Source organism: Artemia franciscana, chromosome 19 (assembly GCF_032884065.1).
Source record: "Artemia franciscana chromosome 19, ASM3288406v1, whole genome shotgun sequence".
NCBI classification, from domain to species: Eukaryota; Metazoa; Arthropoda; class Branchiopoda; order Anostraca; family Artemiidae; genus Artemia; species Artemia franciscana.
In genome coordinates, this window is record NC_088881.1 from 576,938 (window position 1) to 590,950 (window position 14,013).

The window sequence follows — 14,013 nt, forward strand, 5'->3', positions numbered from 1 at the left end:
TAAAAAAGTCAAACCAATTCATTTAGAATTTGTGGTGATGATAATGCAATTCGACCATGCAAGAAGCAATCTCCAAAGGAATTATCTTTGTTTTCTACTCTTTCCTTGGGAAAATGGAGAGGTTCACAGTGAATAAAAGCAGAGTTGAAGGGTCCCAATGGCATATATGTAACATATACTGAGTTTGTGGCATTTATTTAGGCATGTTGCACTTTTTTTTTACTTAGAGTGGTTTACTCTGTTACTAGAGAGGGGTCTGAAACAATCATGTGTCTGTCCTAAGTTGAAAATCAGTTTATTTGTGTCTCAGACATGTTGTCTGATTTTGCTCTCTGGTTGAAGCCAGTGAGGAAAGTACCATTATCAGCATATTCAATGCTAGGGATGCTAATATTGCTGAAAAACATTGGTGACTCCAGACATATTTGGCAATTTTCCATGTATTCATATGCTACTTCAGGTATTCTTATTGTAGGTTCTCTTTAGCTCAACTATTTTTACTGGGATACCCTTTTTGACTCAAGTTTGCCACAGCAAGGGCCATAGTATTTTCCTTTGTTTTCTTTCTTTAATGTGGGGAATATATTCTGGAGGACATGTTCAGCATCCCAACCTGTGCCATGTGGGTTTAAAGGGCTTCAACAGGTGTTGGGCTTACCTCATAAATTTCTGCTGCCAAGGACTCCTTGTTTGGGTTGTCAGGGCTTGAAATTAGTCCTTAGAAGTCACTTATAGTCCCTTTTTTGGCTGAAGTCCCTCAGAAATTATTTATGTTAATTATATGTAAAACTACAGGTTCCCCAAAACAAACACTTAGATAGATTTTTAGAAAAATCTGAAAATTGAACTGATTTCTATTCAAGCACAAATATATCGAGGAAGTTGCTGGTTAGCCAGAAGTTGCAGGCTAGATTTCTGTGGAAAGCTGAAAACTTGCCCGAGTTTATACTTTTTTAGTACAAGCTCCGACAAGGTACAAGGATTTTTTTGCTAATCTTTTGGTAAAATAGAAATAAAGTAAACGAAAGTGGGAACATAAAGTACTAATGGGTAAAGAACTAAGACTTTCTTGCTATTCGAATATAGGTCGAAATTCTAACAAAAATTGGACTGTAAAATTGGGAATGATGAAAAGGGGATGATTATTCAAATCAATCGATTGTAAATCTATTTAATTTGGGACCTCCTATAGGACTAAGGTCTTTACTGGCCCCATCCTGTTACAACTTGGAATATAGATGAATATCGATAATCTATTTTACTATACAAATTTAATAGTGTTCTAATATGTTTAAGTTGCTCATATGGTTAAATATATTAGTTTTTGCCTCATTTATTAAAAATATGTTAACTATTGTTTAAAAAAGAAGAAAAATAGGCCTTCACGAGTCAATACAACAGTATATTTTCTTATTGAAGTTTTCTTTGTTCTGCACTTTCAATTGGACGTGTCTTCATGGTCAGAAATTTCAAACAGATCAGCCTAAAAATAAATGTTTCGCACTAAGAACCTGCTGAAGGACTTTTTCTATAAAAATCTATTTCCCTTTATAAGCCCATCCCCTCCTCCTCTCATATCAAATAAAAACTTCAAGTCTACTTGATCCCTCAGTCACATAAAGTTTCAACTGGGATCCTTATGCCAGAAATGTAATCCTTCACCAAATTTTTAGATTGCAAACACGCCCTTTGGACATTCTGGATGCACATAGTGTTCTTTAACCCAATTTAGCTTTAATTTCAATATTAACTACCCAACATTTCCTGGAATTTTAAACTCTGTTTCCTTAGATGATCATAAGATATCGCATTTTCGACTTTAAAGCAACGTGGAAGCACATAGTGTCTTTCAATTTAGTTAAAAAAAAACCTCAACCATCTGCGGAAGTTTCAATTTATATCTTTAGCCATTCTTGAGATATTACAAACATACTCCTTTAGCAACAAAGATACATACATTGTCTTAATGTGGTTCAATATCCCCACAGCTCTCTGAAAGTTTCAACTTAAAACTTTTAGCCGTTTTTAAGATATGGCTGGTGCGCTTTTGACAACCAGGATGCACATAGTGCCTTTTCATTTTGTTACAAAATGAAACTGCCCTCAACCTTCCTTGAATTCTGTAACTTAATGCCATTATCTGTTCCATAAAAAACTTCACTTTAAGACGCTTAGCCGTTTCTAGGAATTCGTTGATATACCCTTCCAAACCCTGGATACACAACATGCCTTTTGGTCCAAGTCGCTATCCCCTAAAAATTTCAACCCAATACCATTATTTGCTCCTGAGATATTGCAGATGTCTCTTTTGACAAACTGGATGCACATATTTTCTTTTGATTTACTTTGACATTCGCCTCAACTTTCTCTATAATCTTCAGCTCAATGCTCTTAGTCATTCCTGAGATACAACCAAGCTAACCCAAATGCAATTAGAGCTTTTTAAGTTAGTTCAGTATCCCACTTAACATGCTGTGAAAATTTTTAACTTATTGTCATTAGCTATTTTTGAGTATTTGCAGATTGACCCTTTGCACTTAGTATCTTGTGATTTAGTTTAACAGCCTGTCCCATAATATTCGTGAAAGTTCTTACCTAATTTACACAGTAAATTAAGTACTTAATTAATTGATACATGTATTTGATACCCACACTGACACATTTGATGTATTATAGATCCTACCTTTTGACAACTTGGCTGTATATGGTGTCCTTACATTTATATTAGTATCTCCTGAAAATTTTAACATAATACACTCAGCCGTTCCTAAGATGTGGAAAATACCCCCTTTTGACAATCTTGATGCACATTATGATTTTGTTTTGCATGCCATGAAGGTTTCAACTTCATACCCTTAACTGTTCTTGGTTATTGCAGAAATGCCGTTTTTACAACATCAAAGGTCAAAGTATCGTCTGGTTTAGTTCAACATTCCCCTAAGCATACGTTGGAAGTTTCCACTTAGTGTTCCTATTCGTTCGTTTTTTTTCGAATCATTCGTATCTTTTGAGTCACATGAACATCCCTCTTAGTATTTCCTGAAACTTTCAAGTTATAACCTACCAATCTTAAGACGCTGAAAATACGCCCATTTAACAACCTGGATGCAGGTTTTTCATTGAATTTTTTTAGCGTTATTTGCAACACTCCTTGAAAGTTTGTTTGGACATGGTGTCTTTTGAATTACTTTTCTACCCTCCTCAACGTTCCCTGGAAGTTTCAACTCTATACCGTCAGCCGTTCTTGAAATATGGCAGATACGCCCTTTTGATAATTCAGAATGCGCCTTTCTGTCCTAGATTTAAACTTAATACCCTAAGCCGTCCCTGAAATGTCAGTTACTCCTATGAAATTACTGAGTGTTACCATCTCAAGCGACTTAAAACGGGATTATCATACTAACCTATTTTGAAACTCGTAAATACATCATTTCCCCTCCTTAAAAAATTAAAAATATCCTAAATCACATTACTTGAGAGTTCACCTTTCATTTTTATGCCCAAACCTTGACTATGCCTGTCCGGTTTGGCATCCCGGTATTTCTAATTATTTGTCAGAAAGGATGGAGGCAGTCCACAAAAAGTGCCTAAGAATTATTTTCAATGAAGGTTAAGTCCTTTATATCTCTTTTTGTCGGAAAGCCAATCAAGTCATCCTCAAAGAAAGGAGAACAACATTTTCTTTGCATTTTACCAACAACGCCCTCCATAACCTTCGGACAAATTCCTTTTTCTCTGATCACTTTTTTTTCCTTCGGCCTTGCCTCCCTTGGTCTGTTTCAACAAAATTCTTCTTGTTACCCCCAATCATATTGTCCGCTAAATGATATAGAAGAACTTTTGTCCTGTCTATAGTAAACATATTAAATAAGTGAGTCTCTCCTTTTTTACCTTACAATTGTTTATTGTTTATTCGCAAATGTGTAGCTTCCGTTGTAGTTTATTTTTACTAAATTGTGTTTGGTAGTTTTAATCAGTTTAACGCTTTTTAATTCGGCGAGTTTTCACATATTATTTTCAAAATTTTGATAAATTTTCTTCTGACTTATGGTTGCTTTTTTTGTGCCTTTTGTCTGTAAGGTGTGAATCTGATCCGCCTAGGCTTGTAATAGCAATTTTTCAGAACTAGAATCTTATCTCTCATGTTACAGGCAAATCCCGTGCATTCACATTGTTTCTTTAAGTTTAGGATCAGAGAATGCTATCCCCCCTAAACTTCCCTATCGGGTATTTCATTAATACCATTCCAATATGTGTCACATACACAATAAAAAAACAATGGGGAATTTACTTAGTCTACGGCTCTTGTCCCTGAGGCTTTAAAGGATCTTGCCAATCCTGGAGGTGTAGCTATGGGCTCTTACGATTAACTTGAACAAAAAGGTAATTTAAAAGTTATGTTTGAATGTTTTTGGGAGTTGTGGGAGGGCATTTGTGAAAACTGGGTTGGGGCTGGTTCCTCTCTTGTTACTTTGACTTTTAAAAAGGGGCCTACAACTGTCCATTTTCGGCGAAGTGATATCCTTCTAAGATCTTACAACAGTCACTTTGGTGGGGAGTGGGCCGAGGAAAAATTGAACCAACACATTGAAGTCATACCATTCTTTACGTAGTCAGTGCTATTTCAGTGCCTATGGTAGTCTTAGGAGTGTTAGCCTTCTCTACATTCTTATGAATTTTATTTTCCATCAGATTGAAGGACCTGACTATTGGTCTTTGGTGCCAAATTCCCAAAGCAAAATATTTGAAAAGATAAAATGTTATGTTTTGATCGGTTGACCAGACGTTTTCAAACTGAATAAAAACAAGACTTTCTTTCGTTTTTTTTTAATTTATAAAGACGATAAAGTCCAAGTCATTTTAGTCTAGATTTTAGCATTGCAGATTAATAGAAAATCTATTTTTAAACCTGTTTGTAGCTAAGAGGGACTAATTTCCAGCGAAAGAACTCTAAAAGAAATTTGATCTTAGATTCAGAAACAACAAATTGAGGTTTTTCCTCCTCTCTTCCTTGCTGATTTTTCTACCTGAAAACTCCCCATCTAAGCCCATGACGCCATTGATATTTTATATGCTAGAAATTTCCCACAGTTAGTAGTTATTTGTAGGGTCTTTTTCTTATCAAATCTTTAGGCAGGTGAATCCAAAAGCATTAAATAAGTTAATAATAATACCATAAAATGATTATAAAAATTATACCATAAAAGCCAAAATTATTTGAATTCCCTGTGCGTATTTCCTTTATAATTTGAACTCAATATTTATGAGCGAATATAGCTAACTGATATATTTTAATATATATTAGTTAATTAACCTCTTCAGTAATAAAATAAAAAGAATATTAGCTTTCCATCTTTTTTTTGGAAAGAAAAGAAAGTATGTACTACTGAGTGGCTTCAACCAATCACTCTTGTAGAAAGCAGAAAGTAATATATTTCGAATTGTTTTGCTTAATTATGTTACCAGAGTAATAGTTTGATTTGGATCTTTTTTGTGCTATATTACCAGTTTTAGTTTACTTGGAGAAAGTGGAAAAGGCCGGAAATCTTTTAATTTCAAAACAAAGTTGGAACCCAGGTTGGCTTGATGAATTGAAAACTCGAATAGCTCTATCAGAGGGTAATAGATAATTTTGGCGTGATGTCAGAAGGACTGACTAAAGTTATTCTCGCAAGTTGTATCTTTTTGAAGCTGAAATAATTTTTAAATCAGTATTGTGTATTTTTAAGATACGTGACCATTCAAGACCACCTAAAATTTGTTCTTAAAATAATAAAACCTTCTTAAAAGAAAAACTTTAGGACAATGAATAAAAAAATTGAGTCTGAAAACGAGTATTTTCCCACTGATTTACTCATTTACCACTTTTTACGAGCTATTATTACTATGGATTTCTGTTGAGTTTGCTGTTTTATTTTCTCCCTTCTTGGCTAAGGCACAGGAATCGTATCGAAAGTACTTTGTAAACAGTAAAAGTTGAAGCCAGGCTACAAAGTTGGAGCTTTCCTTATGTCCCTTTTTTATAGTTAAAAAGGAATTTTCCGTATGCATGAAAAACAAACTTAATTTTAGAATCATTTTGTAACAAAAATGCTGCATCCTTTAGTGCTAAGCACATTTTGGCCTTTTTAAGTCATAACAGTAGAGTTGTACTACAATAAGTTGTAGGAATCTGTGTCTGAAGTTTGACTCCCTAAAGTTTTGCTAATTTCTGCTCCTTTAAGATTTTGTTACTACTTTATTTTTTTTTCTTGAATACTTTCTTGGAAATTATTTTTTAATTTTATTTTCATTTTTTTAAATTGACATGTTGCCGCCGTTATGCCTAATATTCGTATCTGGAAATTCAATACTTGAAAACGGAAATTCAAATAATTGCCAAAAACCGTTTGCTGAATGGTATTCAATAAAATGATCAAATGAGAAAACATCTATTCAGTTAAACTTCGGTCCTGCGGATTTATATATATTTTTGCTGATCTTGTCTTCGAGAGCAGTGTTACAAACTGTTTTTAGGAATGGTCCTAATGGTCTAAGGATGCCAAAATATGTTAGTGCACTATGACTGTAGCTATCATATAATTGTAGAACAAGTGGCCACGTTGATCAGATGGTAAGTAGAGAAATAAGGTGGACATGGAATGTTGAGAATCAGTTTGAGAAATATAAAGCATTTGAGAAACTAAATGACATTCAGCTGATGGAGATGTCTTTTGACGATATGCAGGGAAAGTTCTAGGGCTATAACGGGGGCGTTGGCTAGATAAGTAAGTTATTTTATTTAGACGGTAAATCCAGATAAGCCACTGTCATACATCACAGTACTTATCTTTTTATTTCACTCTCTATGTTTAGCAGGAAAAAAACAAAAAGGGATTTTCTTTAGTTATAGGCTTAATTAGAGGCTAAATAGACGTTTAATAAAGTGAACCAGCATAGTATAGAATGAATAACATTGGTTAAGGAAACATTTGCATACAATTCAGTGATAGAAAAAAATTGAGAATGGTGTAGTTGAAATTTTATATTCCCCAAATTTATGGGAATGAGAAGATTTAATTCTTGGTAAATATATCATTGTTCATATCATTGCCTTGCTAATAATGTGAACATACCACTCAATGTCTTTTTTGTGCTATTTACGAATATCATAATCGTTTCTGTCACAAATTTAAGCACTTTTTGACCTAACCTAACTATAAATAATTTTGGCACTGAGAAAATGAAGTATTTTTTGTTAAAAACAACCGAGAAAACGGCACTAACAAAACATAGTATTATTTTGTCGAAAACAACCGATAACTCATACTTTAATTGAAAATTCATCATTTTTAAGAGCTCAAAAAATACTTACATTTGAATTTGCAATAGAAACGATTATTATATTGTAAATGAGGATATAAAAAGGCATCGAGTGGTATATTCACTTTATTGGTAAGTAAAAGTAAGTAAGTAAGACGTCACTAGACCCTTAAGGTCCAGACCGGCGGTACTGATCTCCGTTTCATGGCCCTTCAGCTAAGAAGTACAATGGGGGGGGGCTGGGGGCCAACCATCCCGTGCTTTATCGGTAAGTCAATAATATGAACAATGATATATTTACCCAATTCTTTTTTCAGGTGTTTAGAACGAAACAATGGTTCTGAGGGCTGAAAGTTTCACATTTTTCATAAACTGCACTTTTAGCAAATTTTCGCTAGAAAAATTCTCTTGATTCCATTTTTGTGAATGTGTTAATTAGAAGTTCCCGTACAGCTTAGATACCAATACAGTTATGAAAACTCCTATATTGCCCATGGGAAGCTTTTGGTACAGAGCTCTTGACTTCGCGCTTCCTCCAAGCCCACGCTCTGACACGTAGATCGTACTACAAGACCATAGGCGGGAATGCAATTTTTGTTTTGTTGTATCTGAGCTCGTTGTTGCCAGATTGGTTTGTTTCAAGCCCCGGTTGCTTATTTCTTTGGGCTGTGGTGGGCGTTTTTTTTGCGGGCTTGGGGCAGGAAACTGGGCTTATTATTTTTTAATTTGGCTTTTTTGGGCTTTTTCTACTCCAAAGAATAATATTTATTTTTTTTAAGAATTTTTTATGTTCAATTTCATTCTTTTATCAAACTTTCGAGGAAAGAAAGCGAATGGATTTAAGGAAACATTTAACTATGCCCTACGATTCACTAAAGAAAAAGAAAAAAAAAGAGTAAAGTGAATATCAAAGAACTCAAAGAACAAAGAAGTGTTGCCAGATTGGCTTGTTTCAAGCCCCGGTGGCTTATTTCTTTGGGCTGGGGTGTGGTTTTTTTTTCTTCGCGGGCTTGAGGCGGGAAACTGGGCTTATTGTTTTAAATTTGGCTTTTTTGGGGCTTTTTCTACTCCAAAGAATAATATTTATTTATTTTTAGAATTTTTTAAGTTCAAGTTCATTCTTTTACCAAACTTTCGAGGAAAGAAAGCGAACGGATTTAAGGAAACATTTAACTATGCCCTACGATTCACTAAAGAAAAAGAAGAAAATGAGTAAAGTGAATCTCAAAGAACAAAGAAGTGTTGCCAGATTGGCTTGTTTCAAGCCCTGGTGGCTTATTTCTTTGGGCTGGGGCCGTTTTTTTTGCGGGCTTGGGGCGGGAAACTGGGCGTATTGTTTTTTAATTTGGCTTGTTTTGGGCTTTTTCTACTCCAAAGAATAATATTTATTATTTTTTTTTAAGAATTTTTTTAAGTTCAAGTTCATTCTTTTACCAAACTTTCGAGGAAAGAAAGCGAACGGATTTAAGGAAACGTTTAACTATGCCCTACGATTCACTGAAGAAAAGGAAGAAAATGAGTAAAGTGAATCTCAAAGAACTATTTATTACGGCAGATTACTAGTTACGACTATTGAATAGAAACGTTTCATCTACAAAACATGGATAAAGGTAAGACACCAAATACTTTTCTCTTGAAATTGTGTTTGAAACAGATGAGGATGGACTTCATAATCCCCAAGCAAGGAACACTCAAAATGTTACAAAAGAATACCTTGCAGTCCTAATTTTGTCCTAAGTCATTTTGAATCTACTTCTTGTCATCTATGATTTAGTTTGTGATAATTTTTCGTCAGCGTTTTATGTCAACTTGCATTACAAGGTTCCTGGTCATTTTTGTAAATTGTAAATATTTCTTAATTCGCAAACCTTCAATACACTGAACAAGCGCTGTAGAGAATTAAAATACAAAAACTCAGTGCTTATCCTCTCTAGGCTGATTATCTATTAGCATTCTTCTGAGTTAATACAGGTTTCATAAAATTATGTTTCAATTTCAATCCTCTGTAAAATTTGAAAGTAGTGAAAGTAGGTTAGATGCATAATTAAATTCTTAATCATAATTAAGTTCTGTGAAATTCCCACTTCCTAAATGATTACATTAATATTATAAATTCCGAATATTTGCAGGAACTGACAGATTAAAATAGGTCAGTTCCTGTCACATGCTTCAATGTTTGTTTCCTTGTTTCAGTGTATATAAGCCAACGTTTTAGATTATTTTATTCAGTCCTTATTCGATAGCTATATTTTGCTGTTTTGCCGTGAAATTTTATTGTAACTTAAATCCAGAACTACCCTTTAAATTTAATTACATCAAAAAGACAGTTTTAGATTTTTTACACCGTAAAGAAAATAATAATCAAATTTGTAAAGCCTTTGACTGCCAAAGGAATCGAGTCTCTTCTGCTGGGGTTTCTGCTGTTGTTAAAAGTCATTATTAGACACCAATCGTAATGTCTTTTGCATTTTAGGACTCTCCTTGTTGTATCCAATTGTATCCAAGTTTCGATGATAGTACCATAATTCTCATAATTTGCATTAATTCCGTTCCAAGATTTTTCATGGACTTGCCACAAATTCTGAAAATGGCTGATCCCATCACAGTTTCTGAGGATTCTTTCATTAAGAATGGTAAGTTGTACACTTGCTTTTTTGTGTCAGAATATAAGAAAACCTACTTTGTTCTACAAAATAATTATTCCTTTTTTCCTCCTTGCTTATTATGTGGTCCTAGAAAAAAAGGGCGCTTAATCTAACAAGTAAGAGCTTAATGGTGATAAAAATGGCTTCGTTGTGACGTAAAAACCCATTTAAATTCAATTTATTAGCCTTAATTTTTAACTTTGGTGAGACAATTAATCATCTGGTAGAGAAATTTTCTGTGATTCTTTCTGTGTGAAGGTATGATGAATTAAATATTTTCGCTAAAGCAGGGGTAGTTATGGGTATTCAGATGGGAATATCTAATCATAATACATGTAATAGATGAATAAAGTTGTTTGAATTCAGCTTCTAAACTTTGGGAGACTGTATTTTGTATTTTATATATTGGAAACTAATGTAGAAAATCTCGATTTTCGCAGTTTTTCACTTTTAATTGTCCATTTTTTTCGATTGTTTAGCTTTAAAATACTATAATTTTTTTTCATTCTGTTGACCTGAACAAGTTGACTAGAGAGGAAGGGGGAAGCCAGGGGCAGTTTCCATAGCTTATCATTGATAATATTTTTGGGGGAGGACGGGTGTCTTGGTATTAAATATTTTTATAAGTTGTTTTTTTTAGGAGAGAGAGGGGGGGGGTGTTTGGTCTTGCAGGGCCTGGGGTAAGTTGCCATAATTGTTGGAATATAATATCGTTTATAATTTTTTTTTTGGGGGGGGGAAGAGGGTTGGCCATGCAGAGAAGTCCAGGTGTCAGCTCTCTTTAGTTTTGGAATAAAATATCGCTCACAAGTTTTTTAGTGGTGGTGTGGGTTTGGCTTATCTCATCTTTTCAAATATTTTCAAAATCCTCTCAGAAGAACCTAATATTTCCCCTGAACATAACATACAATACTTGCCCCAGGGCTCCGGGTTTTTGTGTTGACCCTGAAGTTTTTTAACCGATGTTTTGACTTATTTTAACAAAATGGCTATCTCAAAAATTTGATTGGATTGATTTGAGGTAAAGAAGCCAGGATGGCTTGTTACCCATTGGTCCCTTTTGATTCTCTAAAAGAGAAATAAAAATTTCAATTTCCAATAGAATAAGCCCTCGACGAACATATGATCATATGATCATTCCTTCCATAAAAACCTATGTACCCCCGGGTTCTGGGGGGCTCTTTAAACCCTGAAATTTTTACTATTTCATTTTTAGTCAATTTTGGATATAATAAAAATCCCAAAAAATTTATCGGTTGTATTTGGGGAAAAGATCAGGTTAATTTTGACTCTCAAAAAGGGAACTAGAAATTCCGATCTACAGTCGAGTGAGCCCCCTCTGAAGTTTTTACTATCATCCCTTCCATAAAAACCTAATATGCCTCGGAGGCATAACCTAAATTACTTGTCACCAGGATCTGGGGTGGGGGGGGGGCTGTGTGATCCCGGGAGTTTTTGTCATATGATTTTTGGTCAATTTAGTCCAGCAACACTTATCCAGGAACTTGTAGTTATGAGAATTTTGTTATATATTTCAGGTTTCTGTTTTCTTTTGCTTTATATTAAGTAGATTTTTAAAAACGATTTTTGAAAAAACAGCACATACATGTGATTTTATGTATACATATAATGTCTGTATATTTACATTTTTACGCGTGTCTGTTTAGTTAAAATTTTGTTTTAGAAGTTGAAGATGTTTTACCAGTTGACAGCGAGAAGCTCTTTCATTTTCCGAATCATCTTTTGTCACCAAAACGTGAAGATGTTCCTTTGTTCAATTTACCTAGCATATCAGGACCATGTAAATTTGAATACGACACCCAGGAATCCAAACGTTCTAACAATGAAGGTACATTGGAAATATTGTTGTTGTTTTTTTTTATATATGTTAGATAATATTTTATTGGACAAAAATAGGACTAAAGGAATTCATATTAAGATGGAACTTTTTTTGTATCTTAATCCAATGTGTAGGTGTTTTTGCAGTCTCTCATGATTATTTTTACGGCACTTGGTATTAACCAAGTGACATATAGCAATCGCAAATCTGTCGGTCTGTTGGTCCTGGTTTTACTACTTAAGGCAGTTCCAGGTAAGCTAGGTCGATGAAATTTGGCAGGCGTATCAGGGACCGGACCAGATTAAACTATAAATAGTCGTTTTCCCGATTTGACCATCTGGGGGGGGGGAGTCGGGGAATTTTGAAAAAATAGAAGTATTTTTAACTTACGAACGGTTGATCAGATCTGAATGAAATTTGATATTTGGAAGGATATCGTGCCTCAGAGCTTTTCTTTTAAATCCCGACCAGATCTGGTGACATTGGGGGTGGGGGGGGGGGAGTTGAGAGGGGCAAACCTAAAATCTTGGAAAACACTTAGAGTGGACGGATCGGGATGAAACTTGGTTCGAAAAATAAGCAAAAGCTCTAGATATATGATTGACATAACTGGAACGGATCCACTCTCTTTGGGGTAGTTGGGGGCGGGGGGGGGGTTAATTCTGAAAAATTAGAAAAAAATGACGTATTTTTAACTTATGAATGGGTAATCGGATCTCAATGAAATTTGATTTTTAGAAGTATATCGTGTCTCAGAGCTCTTGTTTTAAATACCGACCGGATCTGGTGAGATTGAGGGGGGAGGGAGCTTAGGAGGGGGAAACCTCAATTCTTGGAAAACACTTAGAGTGGAGGGATCGGGATGAAACTTTTTTGGAAAAATAAGCACAAGCTCTAGATACATAATTGACATAACCGGAATGGATCCACTCTCTTCGGGGGGGGGGGGGGGGGGGGGTAATTCTGAAAAATAGAAAAAATGAGTTATTTTTAACTTACGAACGGGTGATCTGATCTTAATGAAATTTGATATTTAGAAGGATATCGTGTCCCAAAGCTCTTATTTTAAATTCCGACCTGATCTGGTGTAATTGGGGGGGGGGAGTTTGGGGTGGGGGAACCTAAAATCATGGAAAACGCTTAGATTGGAGGGATCGGGATAAAAATTGGTGGGAAAAATAAGCAGAAGTCTTAGATTTGTGATTTACATAATTGGAACGGATCTACTCTATTGGGGGGGGGGGTTAATACTGATAAATTAGAAAAAAATTACCTATTTTTAACTTTCGAAGGAGTGATCGGATCTTCATGAAACTTCAAATTTAGAAGAACCTCATAACTCAGATCTCTTATCTTAAATCTCAACCGGATCCAGCATTATTGGGGGGGGGAAGTTGGGGGTGGGCCGGAAATCTTAGAAAAAACTTAAAGCGGAGAGATCAGGATGAAACTGGATGGGAAGAATAAAAACCCGTCTAAGATACGTGACAGATATAACCGGAACGGATCTGCTGTCTTTGATGGAGTTGGTGGGGGAGGGGTAATTTTGAAAATTGAGTTATTTTTAACTTACTAAAAGGTGGCCAGATCTTAATGAAATTTGATATTTAGAAGGATCTTGTGCTTTAAAGCTCTAATTTTAAATTCTGACCAGATCCTGGGACATTGGGGGGATTTGGATTCCCAGATTTGACCATCTGGGGGGCTAAAGGGAGAGGAAAAATTAGAAAAAATCAGATGTTTATAACTTACGATTTGGTGATCGGATCTTAATGAATTTTGATATTTAGAAGTACATCTTGACTCAGGACTCTTATTTTAAATCCTGACCGGCATTAAGCCTCTGAATTTCCTTTTTAATCAATTTATTGAATCTTAGAATTTTGATTTAATTAGATTTAATTAGAACATTAAGCCTCTGATTTTCCTTTTGAATCAATTTATTGATTCTTAGAATTTTGTTAGAGCTCATACCATATGAGCTCTTGGCTCTTAGCTATTCTTGCCTCGTCACAAGTGCCATATGAGCTCTTAGCTATTGTTAAATTTTTACTTGAAAGTGGTTTGGTAGGTTTCAATATTAAACAGTTCTTGGTAACGAACGGTAGGTAAGGATTGACGTAGCTCAAAAGTAACCGAAACTCTAACGACAGAATTTTGATACCAATAGGTACATCAAAATAAATGCAAGAAAATTTTCCGTATTTTCGAAAAATGGGTGAAACA

The 14,013-nt window shown here is 34.8% G+C and overlaps 1 long non-coding RNA gene across 1 annotated transcript; it reads left to right on the forward strand.

The window, feature by feature from the left end:
• The first annotated feature begins 3,966 nt into the window (after positions 1-3,966).
• LOC136039140 (uncharacterized) lies at positions 3,967-11,999 on the forward strand. Its single transcript, XR_010620377.1, has 3 exons — positions 3,967-8,912; positions 9,776-9,935; positions 11,632-11,999. It is a non-coding gene; the product is annotated as an uncharacterized LOC136039140 (long non-coding RNA).
• The last annotated feature ends 2,014 nt before the right edge of the window (positions 12,000-14,013 follow it).